We start from the raw sequence: 15,344 nt of genomic DNA, 5'->3' as shown, positions 1-15,344 counted from the left end.
ACAAAACCAATGGTTAATCTTCATTCGGGGCGAATATTTGTGGAAGCTTGAGGGTTAAAAGTATTTGACCGCTGCAGCGTATTTCATGTATTCTGACTTTCCTATTAATAAATCTTTGTGTTAAATTTTCATTCGGACTGAAGCCTCATCCTTCTTCAGAGATTCTGATACACGCAAATTCTTAACCGGTGCCATGTCACAATAACGTAATTCACTCATTAACATCACGCCAAGTTTGAATATTTTGTTAATAGTCACTATTAACTAGCGTTAAACTGAGTAACGTTTCAATCCACCCCAAAATGTATCTCTGAACTGTAGGAATTTCGCCACTGGCTGTTTTGACAGCTAATTAGCCATTTGTGAATGACATTGATACAGTATCTATCAATATAGGTGACGATAACTAGTGATGGACATTCAAGGCTTCATTAGCGTTATTTTATAAGCAGTATCCCAGATAGCAAAATTTTTTCGCACGGCTTCTTTTTGCCGCCGGCCCTAAGCTGTTGGCTATAGGTGCGTCCTGCTGGCGGGGATGAAACGTTTGCTGCCGAATACATCACTCCCATTTCTTGCGAGATTTCTTGACTGCTTCATTTTCTCTGGCGGTTGCCTCGGTCTAAAGGACCGCGGTCGTCCGGCGGCAAGACGCTTTTAAATACGAGGCTACTCTCAAAATCGACCGGCCATGTTGGTTTGGACACACATTCGCATCATTTCGTCGCTCAATCGCGAGTTACAGCCTGCAGTTTGCTAGCTAGCAAAGTCATCGACTACCATCGTTTAAGTAAGTACATGTTTCCTTTTTGTGTAACGCAATATTATGTTTACATTATGTTTACATTGTTTTTAGTTTATATATTTAAAATGTGTAGTCATCTTTGTTCTTGCCTAACTAGCTAAAGTAGCCTTGTTTACGCAATGTTGTTAGTACATGTAGAATTTTAACAAGCTATAATAGGTAGCAAAAACTTTACATCTAGAAAGACTAAGTTTAACTTTTAGTGTTTTCTTACAAAAATAACGATGTATATATGTTGTTTAAATTATTTTGTTTGCCTGAACAAGTATGCTGCTAGTCCAGTAGCTAGAGTGGCTAGTAAGTGTTAACTAGAACATGCTGTTTTGCCTTTGTTACAGTGCACACTGTGGCTAGCAATTTTTGTGCTGTGTTGTTACTGTACTGGATTTAAGGCGATTATTATTTCTAATTCTCTGAACTGCTGTACTTTTTATGTTTGAGGAAAATTCTGTGTTCACTTGAATCACAACACTCGGTGAATACATTTTATTTTTAACAATTTCACTGTTCCACATTTGGCTGATAATGTTCCCCCCCACAGCATAGCTACTGTATATTCCTAACGTTAACAATCCGGTTTTGTTCATGTTTTCTTGCAGATACCTTGGCCAGAGCATAACAGGTTATCTTCACCCAAGTGACCTCAATCGTTTTGGTTTTAAAGGTAAATGCTTACCTTTGTTTACTGGACGGATTTGAATGGCTGACCTGACCTCTGCAAGTATATTGATGACAGATATGGAACGTGGAAGATCAGCCCCTGGTCAATGCCCAAAAAAGGTGAAGTCCTATGATAAGTCCTGCACTGTGGCTGGACTTATCATAACAGGGGACGAGAAATTATCAATTATGGAGTTGTTACGTAGGATAAAGGAGCCGTGTGGCACAGTGATAGGATGTAGTTTTAAAGGCAATCAGAAGTATGAAGTCACGATGTCACATGTTCATGGGAAGGAGAGACTTTTGGATGGCCTGAAGATAAAATCGTGTACAGTCATGGCAAGGGATATTACATCAGATGAAATGATAGTGTCATTCATGAATCTGCCTGTTTACATCGGTGATGACCTCATTTTGGCCAAACTACATGGTTGGGGAGTGTCGGCGGTTTCACCTATTAAGAGACGAAATTGGCCTGATACGGATATTGCAGATGGCACCCGTTTTTGCAGAGTCCGGTCTACGGACAAGGTGCGGTCTCTCCCATATTCTACAAAATTTGAGACAATGGAGGGGACAGAATATTTTCATGTGTTACATGACCGACAGGTGAAGGTGTGCCGTGTATGTATGTCGGGAAAGCCGTAAGACCTTGCCACGAATGTGGGGGGAGGGGGGTTCATTGCACTTGTACTAGACCTCCAGGAGGAGTTGACGTTGAGCATTGTGTGGTGGAGGAGGATGAAGTGGAGAATGAAGAGGGGGATTCTGAAGAGAGCGTGGAGGAGGTGGAGAACGAAGAAGTGGAGAAGGAGGATGGAATGGAAGGTGTGGATCGAGATGACCAGGAAGGGGAAGAGGGCGGTGAACTGGATGCGGTGGATGGAGATGGTGCTGGGCCTAGCCGGGTTGTGGAGGGCTTGGATGGTGTTCTTGTGGATGGGAATGTGCCGGTGGGTGAGGGGGGGGGGGGGGTTGTTTTTGGGTCTGTCTGCAGGTGTTGGTGGTGCTATTCGAGAGGATTTTTGCCCTGGTACTAGTCCTGAGGATATGGGAGTGAAGGGCGACTCTACGAAGAGGAAGGATTCCGTGGGGGATGTGTCATCTGGAGAAGTGCAGAGAGTGAGGCAAAGAATGAAGAAAAGGAGGCAGATAATGGTGAGGATGAAGAAAAAGTCAAGATGATGGCCATCATTTCCGGCCTCTTCGCAATCATGGTGAGTGTTTTGTCTGTCAACATGAATGGCTTAAGAGGATTGGACAGATTTGAGCAAACTGTGAGTCTGTTTAAGTCTGATATTCTATGCCTTCAAGAGACACATTGGACTGAGAATATGATGGATGGAGTGAGGAAGAGGATTTGATGTATTATAATAATGGCGGGAGGAGGTCATGTGGGGTTGCTATTTTGATTAAGAGGGATGGGGTGCAGAATGTTAGACAAGTGTATTCAGATGAGGTGGGGGGGCTTCTAATTATTAAATTTGATCTTTTAGGTGTAGAATACACTTTATTGAATGTCTGTGCGCCAAATGATGAGGTTGATCGAGCTGTGTTTTTTGGGTCTCTTGAACAACACTGTAGGGGAAATTGTCTTTTATTGGGGGATTTCAATGTCCGGCTGACCAAACTGGACACACATTGTTACGACCAGATAAGTCTAGAGGAGTTATATTAGGGGTCATGAAGAAACGAGGTTTGATTGATGTGTGGCAGGGTATGTATCCAGGGGTGAGAGCATTCTCTAGGAGGCAGGTAGTTTTAAATGATCTTAAGCAGAGCTGCATTGATTATTGTTTGTCAGTAGTAGTAGTAGTAGTTGTGGTGCAATATATTTATGAGATTAGGTATGATTTTAATTTTCTGAGTGATCATGCCGCTCTAGGTTTTTTGTTGGGTACTAGAGGAGGGGGTGTGTGGTGTTTGAATGCTGGGTTGTAGGAAGAAGAGGCATATGTAGGTATGATCTCTGACTGTATAGGTGGGGGGGGGTGAGGGGAAGGGACAAAGTTGTTATTGAGAGGAGTGCAGTGCTAGGGGTGAGGTTGGAAGAGAGGGAAAGGGTGGGGCTGGACTATGTAGAGGACAATAAGGCAAAGGGGCTTTTTTGGTACGGTTTTGTTGATGCTGTTAGGAGGGGTGAGTGCGATTTGACTTTAATGGATTATGTACGCCGGGGGGGGACAGAGAGAGATTGGGAGAGGTTATATCATAGACAGTGTGTGCTAGAGGAAGAGGGGTTGGAGATGGAGTGAATTTGTTTATATTAGCTATTTGTGTGTAGTGATGTTGGGAAATGTGAGTGAGGAGGTTAAAGACTGTGTGAGGTGTTTTGAGATGATTGGTGGGGTTAATGGTCGTGAGTTTGACTGTGGATGCCTGTTGATAACTTTTAGATTATGGTTGTTGTGACGATTTGTACAGAAAGTTCTCAGTGGGTGTAAAGGTGTTGATTTGCTGTATAAATGATGTTGGTATTGGAATGTTGGTATTGGAATGATGTATGGTATTGTAAGTATCTTTGTGTGGTTCTGTGTTCTTGTGTAATTTTGAATTGTAAATATTGTACCTTGTGCATTTTTGATAATAAAAGATAAAAAAAGCACGCCTGATCTCGTCGGATCTCGGAAGCTAAGCAGGGTCGGCCCAGTTAGTACTTGGATGGGAGACCGCCTGGGAATACCAGGTGCTGTAAGCCTTTTTCATTGAGGTCAAATCATTTAAAAAATAAATCCGGTCAATCATTCTTTTAGGACATGTCCACACACTCTATAAAAGGCCCAAATTCAAACTGTCAATAGGCTTCCGGCCACACCTCCCTGAGCGCGTCTGATCTCGGAAGCTAAGCAGGGTCGGGCCTGGTTAGTACTTGGATGGGAGACCGCCTGGGAATACCAGGTGCTGGAAGCCTTTTTGATTGAGCTCAATTAATTTTGGAAAAAAATCCTGTCAATCATTCTTTTAGGACATGTCCACACACTCTATAAAAGGCCCAAATTCAAACTGTCAATAGGCTTACGGCCACACCTCATTGAGCACGTCTGATCTCGGAAGCTAAGCAGGGTCGGGCCCGGTTAGTACTTGGATGGGAGACCGCCTGGGAATACCAGGTGCTGTAAGCCTTTTTGATTGAGGTCAATTCATTTTGGAAAAAAATCCTGTCAATCATTCTTTTAGGACATGTCCACACACTCTATAAAAGGCCCAAATTCAAACTGTCAATAGGCTTACGGCCACACCTCATTGAGCACGTCTGATCTCGGAAGCTAAGCAGGGTCGGGCCCGGTTAGTACTTGGATGGGAGACCGCCTGGGAATACCGGGTGCTGTAAGCCTTTTTGATTGAGGTCAATTAATTTTGGAAAAAAATCCTGTCAATCATTCTTTTAGGACATGTCCACACACTCTATAAAAGGCCCAAATTCAAACTGTCAATAGGCTTACGGCCACACCTCCCTGAGCACGCCTGATCTCGGAAGCTAAGCAGCGTCGGGCCCGGTTAGTACTTGGATGGGAGACCGCCTGGGAATACCAGGTGCTGTAAGCCTTTTTGATTGAGGTCAATTAATTTTGGAAAAAAATCCTGTCAATCATTCTTTTAGGACATGTCCACACACTCTATAAAAGGCCCAAATTCAAACTGTCAATAGGCTTACGGCCACACCTCATTGAGCACGTCTGATCTCGGAAGCTAAGCAGGGTCGGGCCCGGTTAGTACTTGGATGGGAGACCGCCTGGGAATACCAGGTGCTGTAAGCCTTTTTGATTGAGGTCAATTAATTTTGGAAAAAAATCCTGTCAATCATTCTTTTAGGACATGTCCACACACTCTATAAAAGGCCCAAATTCAAACTGTCAATAGGCTTACGGCCACACCTCCCTGAGCACGCCTGATCTCGGAAGCTAAGCAGCGTCGGGCCCGGTTAGTACTTGGATGGGAGACCGCCTGGGAATACCAGGTGCTGGAAGCCTTTTTGATTGAGGTCAATTAATTTTTTTTTAAATCCTGTCAATCATTCTATTAGGACATGTCCACACACTCTATAAAAGGCCCAAATTCAAACTGTCAAAAGGCTTACGGCCACACCTCCCTGAGCACATCCGATCTCGTCTGATCTCGGTAGCTAAGCAGCGTCGGGCCCGGTTAGTACTTGGATGGGAGACCGCCTGGGAATACCAGGTGCTGTAAGCCTTTTTGATTGAGGTCAATTCATTTTGGAAAAAAATCCTGTCAATCATTCTTTTAGGACATGTCCACACACTCTATAAAAGGCCCAAATTCAAACTGTCAATAGGCTTACGGCCACACCTCCCTGAGCACGCCCGTGTTTGAGAGAGGCCTGTGCTAGCTTGTGCTGCTAACTGTTGTTTGAGAGTTGTTTCTGTTTGGGAGTTCTTTTTCCCTGGGGTTTTTTTTCTATCTTTTTTCTGAGGTTTGAAGGAACTTTGGGATTAATATAGTTTTGTGCCCCGGCGGCTTAGGCCATTTGGGGGACTGTTCAGGTTCCTTTTCCTTTGTTTCCTGGACGGATTTGAATGGCTGACCTGACTTCTGCAAGGATATTGATGACGGATATGGAATGTGGAAGATCAGCCCCTGGACGACGCCCGAAAGAGGTGAAGTCCTATGATAAGGCCTGCACTGTGGCTGTGGATATAACAGGGGACGAGAAATTATCAATTATGGAGTTGTTACGTGGGATAAAGGAGGCGTGTGGCACAGTGATTGGATGTAGGTTTAAAGGCAATCAGAAGTATGAAGTCACAATGTCACATGTTCATGGGAAGCAGAGACTTTTGGATGGCCTGAAGATAAAATCGTGTACAGTCATGGCAAGGGATATTACATCAGATGAAATGATAGTGTCATTCATGAATCTGCCTGTTTACATTGGTGATGACCTCATTTTGGCCAAGCTACATGGTTGGGGAGTGTCGGCGGTTTCCCCTATTAAGAGACGAAATTGGCCTGATACGGATATTGCAGATGGCACCCGTTTTTGCAGAGTCCGGTTTACGGACAAGGTGCGGTCTCTCCCATATTCTACAAAATTTGAGACAATGGAGGGGACAGAATATTTTCGTGTGTTACATGACCGACAAGTGAAGGTGTGCCGTGTATGTATGCAGCCTGGACACGTTGTCCGGGAGTGTCCTGATTTTTTGTGCCTGAGGTGCGGGGACCAGGGCCATTATGCAAGGGAGTGTGTCGGGAAAGCAATAAGACCTTGCCACGAATGTGGGGGGAGGGGGGTTCATTGCACTTGTACTGGACCTCCAGGAGGAGTTGACGTTGAGCATTGTGTGGTGGAGGAGGATGAAGTGGAGAATGAAGAGGGGGATTCTGAAGAGAGCGTGGAGGAGGTGGAGAACGAAGAAGTGGAGAAGGAGGATGGAATGGAAGGTGTGGATCGAGATGACCAGGAAGGGGAAGAGGGCGGAGAACTGGATGCGGTGGATGGAGATGGTGCTGGGCCTAGCCGGGTTGTGGAGGGCTTGGATGGTGTTCTTGTGGATGGGAATGTGCCGGTGGGTGAGGGGGGGGGGTTGTTTTTGGGTCTGTCTGCAGGTGTTGGTGGTGCTATTCAAGAGGATTCTTGCCCTGGTACTAGTCCTGAGGATATGGGAGTGAAGGGCGACTCTACGAAGAGGAAGGATTCCGTGGGGGATGTGTCATCTGGAGAAGTGCAGAGAGTGAGGCAAGGAATGAAGAAAAGGAGGCAGATAATGGTGAAGATGAAGAAAAAGTCAAGATGATGGCCATCATTTCCGGCTTCTTCACAATCATGGTGAGTGTTTTGTCTGTCAACATGAATGGCTTAAGAGGATTGGACAGATTTGAGCAGACTGTGAGTCTGTTTAAGTCTGATATTTTATGCCTTCAAGAGACACATTGGACTGAGAATATGATGGATGGAGTGAGGAAGAGGTGGACAGATTTGATGTATTATAATAATGGCGGGAAGAGGTCATGTGGGGTTGCTATTTTGATTAAGAGGGATGGGGTGCAGAATGTTAGACAAGTGTATTCGGATGAGGAGGGGAGGCTTCTAATTATAAAATTTGATCTTTTAGGTGTAGAATACACTTTATTGAATGTATATGCACCAAATGATGAGGTTGATCGAGCTGTGTTTTTTGGGTCTCTTGAACAACACTGTAGGGGTAATTGTCTTTTATTGGGGGATTTCAATGTCCGGCTGACCAAACTGGACACACAGAGGAGTGCATTGTTACGACCAGATAAGTCTAGAGGAGTTATATTAGGGGTCATGAAGAAACGAGGTTTGATTGATGTGTGGCGGGGTATGTATCCAGGGGTGAGAGCGTTCTCTAGGAGGCAGGTAGTTTTAAATGATCTTAAGCAGAGCCGCATTGATTATTGTTTGTCAGTAGAGACTGTGGTGCAATATATTCATGAGATTAGGTATGATTTTAATTTTCTGAGTGATCATGCCGCTCTAGGTTTTTTGTTGGGTCCTAGGGTGCCTACTAGAGGAGGGGGTGTGTGGTGTTTGAATGCTGGGTTGTTGGAAGAAGAGGCATATGTAGATATGATCTCTGATTGTATAAAAAAGGGAATGGAGAGTGATAGTAAGCGGGTTAATATTGGCTTATGGTGGGAAGGGTTAAAAGTGGAAATTAAGGGACTGAGTATTAATTATGCAAAAAGGAGGAATTATGCTTTAAGGAGGGAGCGGGATGGATTGTATAAACGGCTGAATATTGAGCTAGAAAAGGTGGAAAAAATGGGGTATGATGTGGTGGGCTTTGTAGCGGCTCAAGCTGCTGTGCGTGATTTTGAAAAACGTGAATGTATGGGGGCAGTTGTGAGGAGTCGTGTGCAATATGCTTTGGAAGGAGAAAGGAGCACTGGGTTTTTCTTGGGTTTAGAAAAGAGACGGCAGGGTAGAGCTTATATTGAGGCTCTGGTAAATGAGGAAGGGGGGCGTGTCACTGATTTGGTGGGGGTTCTAGATGCGGTGGAGAGCTTTTATCGTGGGTTATATGTAAAGGAGGGTTGTGATCAGGGCTGTAGTGAGGAGGTGTTAGGTTTTATTGATGCTAGGTTGTCTCTTACGGATCAGGAAATGTGTGATGCAGAATTGACAGTTGAGGAGATAAAGGGGGCCATCTTGACCTGTAATAAGAATAAGAGTCCGGGTTCAGATGGGTTGACTAGTGAGTTTTATCAAAAGTTTATAGATATTTTGGCACCTGTGTTGTTGGATGTTTTTAGGTTCATGGAACAGTCACAAATGGTTCCAGAGTCATTGGCTACAGGTTTAGTGACTATTTTGTATAAGAACAAAGGGAGTAGAGAGAAGCTGGAAAATTATAGACCGTTGAGTTTGTTGAATACAGATTATAAGATTTTAACCAAGGTCTTGGCTAACCGTATTAATAAGGTTTTAGGGAGCATTGTCTCTGAAACACAGGCATATGGTGTGCCTGGTAGGGATATTGCGGACATCACCTGTACTATAAGGGATGTTGTCCGTCATATGGTTGTTGGGGGTGGTATAGTGCTTAACCTGGATTTGAGTAAAGCTTTTGACAGGGTGGAACATTCATTTTTATTGCAAACACTTCGTATTTTTGGTTTTGGTTATCGTTTGGTGGGCTGGATTTCACTTTTGTATGGCTCTGCGGTGAGCCGGGTTAAGTGTAATGGATTGCTTACTGATGTCTTCCCATTAGAAAGGTCAGTAAGACAAGGGTGCCCATTGTCTGCTGCTTTATTTTGTCTGTCTGTTGAGCCATTGGCAGCACTTTTGAAGGCTGACACAAGAATAAAAGGTGTTTCATTGCCAGGAGGGGGCGTCAGTGTGGTACAGCAGTATGCAGATGACATTACTTGCACTGTGAAGGATGAGGGAAGTATACGTAGGATTATGGAGTGTTTTGAATTATTTGGGAAGGCATCTGGTGCTAAAGTTAATGTGGAGAAGTCAGAGGTGTTGTATGTTGGTGGGGTTGTCGACAGGGGGGGAGAATATTTGTTTAAAAGGGCGGAGGGTTATGTGAAAGTGCTTGGGTTGATTATTGGGGTAGACGAAAGAGAAGCTGCGGCAAGGACATGGGCGGGTGTGCTCAACAAGATGAAACAGACATTGTCGTTTTGGAAATTGAGAACGCTTACTTTAAAGGGGAGAGTGGTGGTGGTGAACTCATTGATTATGTCAAAATGTATGTATGTCTTGGGTGTAATTGAGATGCCGGATTGGGTTTTGGGAGAAATACGTGTGTTAACATCTGACTTCTTGTGGAGAGGGAAGGGGGCAAGGATAGCGAGGGCCACTCTGGCTGCTGGTTATGACGATGGAGGTCTTAAGTTGGTCGATGTGGATGTCAAAAGGAAAGCGTTTAGAATTAAGGTAGTGCAAAAATATTTATATGGGATGGGAGGGTGTGGATGGAGGGAATTCTTTAAACAGTATCTGTATGACTGTGGCGGCTGCAAGGAAAGTGGTCTTTTAATGGTGTGGAAAAGGCCAATGTATGATCAGATACCTGCCTTTTATGCTGAAGTTTTTAGAGCCTGGGGGGAGTTTCTCTCTTTTATTTCCTTTAAGTGTGATCATAAAGATTTAGTGATGAATCAGCCTGTGTTTCTGAACCCGAAAGTTTTATGTTTGGGGAAGATGCTATATAGCTCATTGTTTATGAGAGCAGGACTGAGAATGGTAAAAGACTTTGCTTATGAGGTGATACCAGGTTTTTTGAGGGATCAGGCAATTGTGGACATTGTGGGTGATTTGACTGACAATATTGGGGGTGATACTGTTGTGAATTTGTTTAATAAGGTGAAGACTAGTTTACCAGAGGACTGGGTCGTAATTGTGAATGAGGATGGTGTGGGGGAGGATTTTTATGTTTTTCCAAATCTTTGTGTTGGGAATGGTGACAAGTCTGTATCGTTTTCAAGTGTCAAGACGAAACAAATGTACACTCTGTTGTTGGTGACTGCCAGGCCTGCAGCCGAGGAGATGTGGAGACGGGTGTTTCCGGAAAAGGAGGTTGGGGTAATTTGGAAAAACCTGTATGTGCCTGGGAATCGGACAGAGTGTGAGAGTACTGATTTTAAGATTAGGCATAATAGGATTTACACAAAAGTTGTAATGCATCAGTTTAATCATGACATTTTCAGGGAGTGTGATGTATGTGGCCTATTGCCGGAAGATTTGTTACATCTGTTTGTTAAGTGTCCTGAGTTGAGGGGGTATTTTCATAAAGTTAAAGGGATGGTGTGGAGAAATTGGAATGTTGAATTTTTGGGGATGGTTGAGTGGGAGGAATTGGTTTTATTTGGTGTATCTGGGAAATGTGGTGGGGTGAATGTGGGATTGCTAAATGTTGTAATGAGTTTTGTGAGATATGCTATTTATTGCAGGAGGAATTATGCATTCTTTGAGAAGAAGAAGATGGAGGTGTGGGGCATATTTCTATCTCTGTTCAAGGCACATGTAAGAATGTTGAATAAATGTAATTTGTTTGATTTTGAAGGTGCTGTGTGCGAAGGGGCCAGTTTGATATCAAGAGGGGAGGATGGGGTTCTGCTTTATAATTTTTGAAGGTGGAAATGAATGGTTTCATTGCTTTTTCATGGAGGTGTTTGTTTTTGTTAATTTATATTGGATAGAGGGGTGGGCGGGGTTTATGTTGGTTGTTTGATGTGATCCTTCCAGTACTGCTGTATACGATGTTGTAAATATTGTACATTGTATTTATTGATAATAAAAGATAAAAAAAAAAAAAAAAAAAAAAAAGCACGCCTGATCTCGGAAGCTAAGCAGGGTCGGGCCCGGTTAGTACTTGGATGGGAGACCGCCTGGGAATACCAGGTGCTGGAAGCCTTTTTAATTGAGGTCAATTAATTTTTTTTTTAAATCCTGTCAATCATTCTATTATGACATGTCCACACACTCTATAAAAGGCCCAAATTCAAACTGTCAAAAGGCTTACGGCCACACCTCCCTGAGCACATCCGATCTCGTCTGATCTCGGTAGCTAAGCAGCGTCGGGCCCGGTTAGTACTTGGATGGGAGACCGCCTGGGAATACCAGGTGCTGGAAGCCTTTTTGATTGAGCTCAATTAATTTTGGAAAAAAATCCTGTCAATCATTCTTTTAGGACATGTCCATACACTCTATAAAAGGCCCAAATTCAAACTGTCAATAGGCCTACGGCCACACCTCCCTGAGCACGCCCGATCTCGTCTGATCTCGGAAGCTAAGCAGGGTCGGGCCAGGTTAGTACTTGGATGGGAGACTACCAGGTGCCGGAAGCCTTTTTGATTGAGGTCAATTAATTTTTTTTTTAAATCCTGTCAATCATTCTATTAGGACATGTCCACACACTCTATAAAAGGCCCAAATTCAAACTGTCAAAAGGCTTATGGCCACACCTCCCTGAGCACATCTGATCTCGGTAGCTAAGCAGGGTCGGGCCCGGTTAGTACTTGGATGGGAGACCGCCTGGGAATACCAGGTGCTGGAAGCCTTTTTGAAAAAAATCCTGTCAATCATTCTTTTACGACATGTCCACACACTCTATAAAAGGCCCAAATTCAAACTGTCAATAGGCTTACGGCCACACCTCCCTGAGCATACCCGATCTCGTCTGATCTCGGAAGCTAAGCAGGGTCGGGCCCGGTTAGTACTTAGATGGGAGACCGCCTGGGAATACCGGGTGCTGTAAGCCTTTTTGATTGAGGTCAATTAATTTCGGAAAAAAATCCTGTCAATCATTCTTTTAGGACATGTCCACACACTCTATAAAAGGCCCAAATTCAAACTGTCAATAGGCTTACGGCCACACCTCCCTGAGCACGCCCGATCTCGTCTGATCTCGGAAGCTAAGCAGGGTCGGGCCCGGTTAGTACTTGGATGGGAGACCGCCTGGGAATACCAGGTGCTGTAAGCCTTTTTGAAAAAAATCCTGTCAATCATTCTTTTAGGACATGTCCACACACTCTATAAAAGGCCCAAATTCAAACTGTCAATAGGCTTACGGCCACACCTCCCTGAGCATACCCGATCTCGTCTGATCTCGGAAGCTAAGCAGGGTCGGGCCCGGTTAGTACTTGGATGGGAGACCGCCTGGGAATACCGGGTGCTGTAAGCCTTTTTGATTGAGGTCAATTAATTTCGGAAAAAAATCCTGTCAATCATTCTTTTAGGACATGTCCACACACTCTATAAAAGGCCCAAATTCAAACTGTCAGTAGGCTTACGGCCACACCTCCCTGAGCACGCCCGATCTCGTCTGATCTCGGAGGCTAAGCAGGGTCGGGCCCGGTTAGTACTTGGATGGGAGACCGCCTGGGAATACCGGGTGCTGTAAGCCTTTTTGAAAAAAATCCTGTCAATCATTCTTTTAGGACATGTCCACACACTCTATTAAAGGCCCAAATTCAAACTGTCAATAGGCTTACGGCCACACCTCCCTGAGCACGCCCGATCTCGTCTGATCTCGGAAGCTAAGCAGGGTCGGGCCCGGTTAGTACTTGGATGGGAGACCGCCTGGGAATACCAGGTGCTGTAAGCCTTTTTGAAAAAAATCCTGTCAATCATTCTTTTAGGACATGTCCACACACTCTATAAAAGGCCCAAATTCAAACTGTCAATAGGCTTACGGCCACACCTCCCTGAGCATACCCGATCTCGTCTGATCTCGGAAGCTAAGCAGGGTCGGGCCCGGTTAGTACTTGGACGGGAGACCGCCTGGGAATACCGGGTGCTGTAAGCCTTTTTGATTGAGGTCAATTAATTTCGGAAAAAAATCCTGTCAATCATTCTTTTAGGACATGTCCACACACTCTATAAAAGGCCCAAATTCAAACTGTCAATAGGCTTACGGCCACACCTCCCTGAGCACGCCCGATCTAGTCTGATCTCGGAAGCTAAGCAGGGTCGGGCCCGGTTAGTACTTGGATGGGAGACCGCCTGGGAATACCAGGTGCTGTAAGCCTTTTTGAAAAAAATCCTGTCAATTATTCTTTTAGGACATGTCCACACACTCTATAAAAGGCCCAAATTCAAACTGTCAATAGGCTTACGGCCACACCTCCCTGAGCATACCCGATCTCGTCTGATCTCGGAAGCTAAGCAGGGTCGGGCCCGGTTAGTACTTGGATGGGGGACTGCCTGGGAATACCGGGTGCTGTAAGCCTTTTTGATTGAGGTCAATTAATTTCGGAAAAAAATCCTGTCAATCATTCTTTTAGGACATGTCCACACACTCTATAAAAGGCCCAAATTCAAACTGTCAATAGGCTTACGGCCACACCTCCCTGAGCACGCCCACTCTCGTCTGATCTGGGAAGCTAAGGTGGTGTGAGTTGTGCTGATTGAGATTTGACTTTTTGTCTGTTTGGAGCTTGGGTGTTGATTCTGTTTGTTTTGTTTTTTTTGGATTGGTTTTGTGCCACTGAGTGAGTGAGTTCTGAGGACATTACTTGTTGTGCCCCATGCGGCAACTGCCGTGTGGGGGACAATTCTTCTTTCCTCCTCCTTTTTTTGTTGTCTATGTGAGTAACCGGACGGATCAAAATGGCTTCCACAACTAAGGCGCGGCTTTCTTCAATGAGAAAGGATCACGACAGGGATGATACTGGTGCCATCCCGCCGAAGGAGAAATCATACGACAAGGCTTGTACCGTGGAGGTGGATATCATCGGGGATCAAGAATTATCTGTATTGGAAATTCTACGTGGGATTGAGCAAGCTGGTGGAACTGTGCTCGGGTGTCGGCGTAAGGGAACTCGAAAATATGAAATTACAATGTCGCATATTTGCGGGAAAGAGAGACTTATGGATGGACTGAGAATTGGTTCCAATACTGTCCATGTGAAGGAAATATCGTCGGATGAGATGAAAGTTTCGTTTATGAGTTTACCAGTTTATATAAGTGATTCGGAGATTTTGAACAAATTAAGAGGATGGGAGGTGGAAGCGGTTGGTCCAATTAGGAGGAGAATGTGGCCGAAGACGGATGTTGCTGATGGCACAAGAATATGTAAGGTGAGGTTTACAGATAAGGTGCGCTCACTTCCTTATTCAGCTAAGTTTGAGACAATGGAGGGTGCTCAGTATTTTAGGGTCATCCACGACAAGCAAGCTGCGGTCTGCAGGCAATGTCTTCAACCTGGCCATATTGTTCGGGAATGCCCTGAATTTAAGTGCCGGCGGTGTAATGAACGGGGGCATTATGCCAGAGAGTGTATTGGGAAGGCGGGACCGGCATGTAAAGGCTGCGGAGAGAGGAGCTTTCGCTGTCGGTGCTCTGGGCCAAAAGGAGGAGAACAAGATGGTGGTATAGCTGATCAACGGGAGGAGGCGGAGGTGGGGATAGAGGAGACTGTGGTGGAAGAGGAGGTCGAGGCGGAGGATGAAGAACAAGGCGACAAAGATGAGGAAGATGGCGAGAGTGGAGGAAATACGGCGGAGGATGAGGGGGAGTTGGGGCCTAGTCTGGACAATGTTGATTTGGAGGGGTTGATGGCGAATGAAAAAGAGCCGGAGAGCACGAGGGAGGAAGCGGATACTGCTCCTTCGGAAAAGGGGGCGGCTACGGCCCAAGGTGGGATAATTCCTAACACTGGGTCGGAAGGCGTGGCGGAAAAAGGTGAAACCTCGAAGCGGAAGGAATCCAATGGCGATGGTGATGGAGCTACGGATGGAATTGTAAAGGAGCGGATAGGAGAGACGGGATGGAGACAGGCTACTAGCAAGAAGAAGAAATTGACTGAGTCGTGATGATGGAATTAACTCATTGCATCTTCCTAATGGTGAGTGTAATTTCGGTTAATATAAATGGGTTGAGAAGTATGGAACGATTTGAACAGACGATACAGCTCCTGAAGGCTGATATTTTAT

At 44.9% G+C, this 15,344-nt stretch overlaps 10 non-coding genes and 8 pseudogenes across 10 annotated transcripts; all 18 read left to right on the top strand.

Moving 5' to 3' along the window:
* The first annotated feature begins 4,266 nt into the window (after window positions 1–4,266).
* LOC117595469 lies at window positions 4,267–4,375 on the top strand (annotated as a pseudogene).
* A 103-nt stretch (window positions 4,376–4,478) lies between these two features.
* LOC117595471 lies at window positions 4,479–4,587 on the top strand (annotated as a pseudogene).
* A 103-nt stretch (window positions 4,588–4,690) lies between these two features.
* On the top strand, window positions 4,691–4,799 carry LOC117595474 (annotated as a pseudogene).
* Window positions 4,800–4,902: 103 nt separating this feature from the next.
* On the top strand, window positions 4,903–5,011 carry LOC117595470 (annotated as a pseudogene).
* Window positions 5,012–5,114: 103 nt separating this feature from the next.
* On the top strand, window positions 5,115–5,223 carry LOC114836963 (annotated as a pseudogene).
* A 103-nt stretch (window positions 5,224–5,326) lies between these two features.
* On the top strand, window positions 5,327–5,435 carry LOC114836962 (annotated as a pseudogene).
* A 102-nt stretch (window positions 5,436–5,537) lies between these two features.
* Window positions 5,538–5,656, top strand: LOC114836960. Its single transcript, XR_003780518.2, has one exon. It is a non-coding gene; the product is annotated as a 5S ribosomal RNA (ribosomal RNA).
* A 5,768-nt stretch (window positions 5,657–11,424) lies between these two features.
* Window positions 11,425–11,543, top strand: LOC117595468. Its single transcript, XR_004576755.1, has one exon. It is a non-coding gene; the product is annotated as a 5S ribosomal RNA (ribosomal RNA).
* A 103-nt stretch (window positions 11,544–11,646) lies between these two features.
* On the top strand, window positions 11,647–11,755 carry LOC117595475 (annotated as a pseudogene).
* A 103-nt stretch (window positions 11,756–11,858) lies between these two features.
* Window positions 11,859–11,967, top strand: LOC117595472 (annotated as a pseudogene).
* Window positions 11,968–12,049: 82 nt separating this feature from the next.
* Window positions 12,050–12,168, top strand: LOC117595463. Its single transcript, XR_004576750.1, has one exon. It is a non-coding gene; the product is annotated as a 5S ribosomal RNA (ribosomal RNA).
* Window positions 12,169–12,271: 103 nt separating this feature from the next.
* LOC117595461 lies at window positions 12,272–12,390 on the top strand. Its single transcript, XR_004576748.1, has one exon. It is a non-coding gene; the product is annotated as a 5S ribosomal RNA (ribosomal RNA).
* An 82-nt stretch (window positions 12,391–12,472) lies between these two features.
* On the top strand, window positions 12,473–12,591 carry LOC117595462. Its single transcript, XR_004576749.1, has one exon. It is a non-coding gene; the product is annotated as a 5S ribosomal RNA (ribosomal RNA).
* Window positions 12,592–12,694: 103 nt separating this feature from the next.
* LOC114837398 lies at window positions 12,695–12,813 on the top strand. The gene has a single exon (XR_003780916.2). It is a non-coding gene; the product is annotated as a 5S ribosomal RNA (ribosomal RNA).
* An 82-nt stretch (window positions 12,814–12,895) lies between these two features.
* Window positions 12,896–13,014, top strand: LOC114837387. Its single transcript, XR_003780904.1, has one exon. It is a non-coding gene; the product is annotated as a 5S ribosomal RNA (ribosomal RNA).
* Window positions 13,015–13,096: 82 nt separating this feature from the next.
* On the top strand, window positions 13,097–13,215 carry LOC114837376. Its single transcript, XR_003780893.2, has one exon. It is a non-coding gene; the product is annotated as a 5S ribosomal RNA (ribosomal RNA).
* Window positions 13,216–13,318: 103 nt separating this feature from the next.
* On the top strand, window positions 13,319–13,437 carry LOC117595464. Its single transcript, XR_004576751.1, has one exon. It is a non-coding gene; the product is annotated as a 5S ribosomal RNA (ribosomal RNA).
* An 82-nt stretch (window positions 13,438–13,519) lies between these two features.
* On the top strand, window positions 13,520–13,638 carry LOC117595465. The gene has a single exon (XR_004576752.1). It is a non-coding gene; the product is annotated as a 5S ribosomal RNA (ribosomal RNA).
* The last annotated feature ends 1,706 nt before the right edge of the window (window positions 13,639–15,344 follow it).

The sequence above is a fragment of the Esox lucius genome, chromosome 13, assembly GCF_011004845.1.
Source record: "Esox lucius isolate fEsoLuc1 chromosome 13, fEsoLuc1.pri, whole genome shotgun sequence".
NCBI lineage: Eukaryota > Metazoa > Chordata > Actinopteri > Esociformes > Esocidae > Esox > Esox lucius.
The sequence above is the reverse complement of the archived record's forward strand: the minus strand, read 5'-3'. Positions and strand labels throughout refer to the sequence as shown.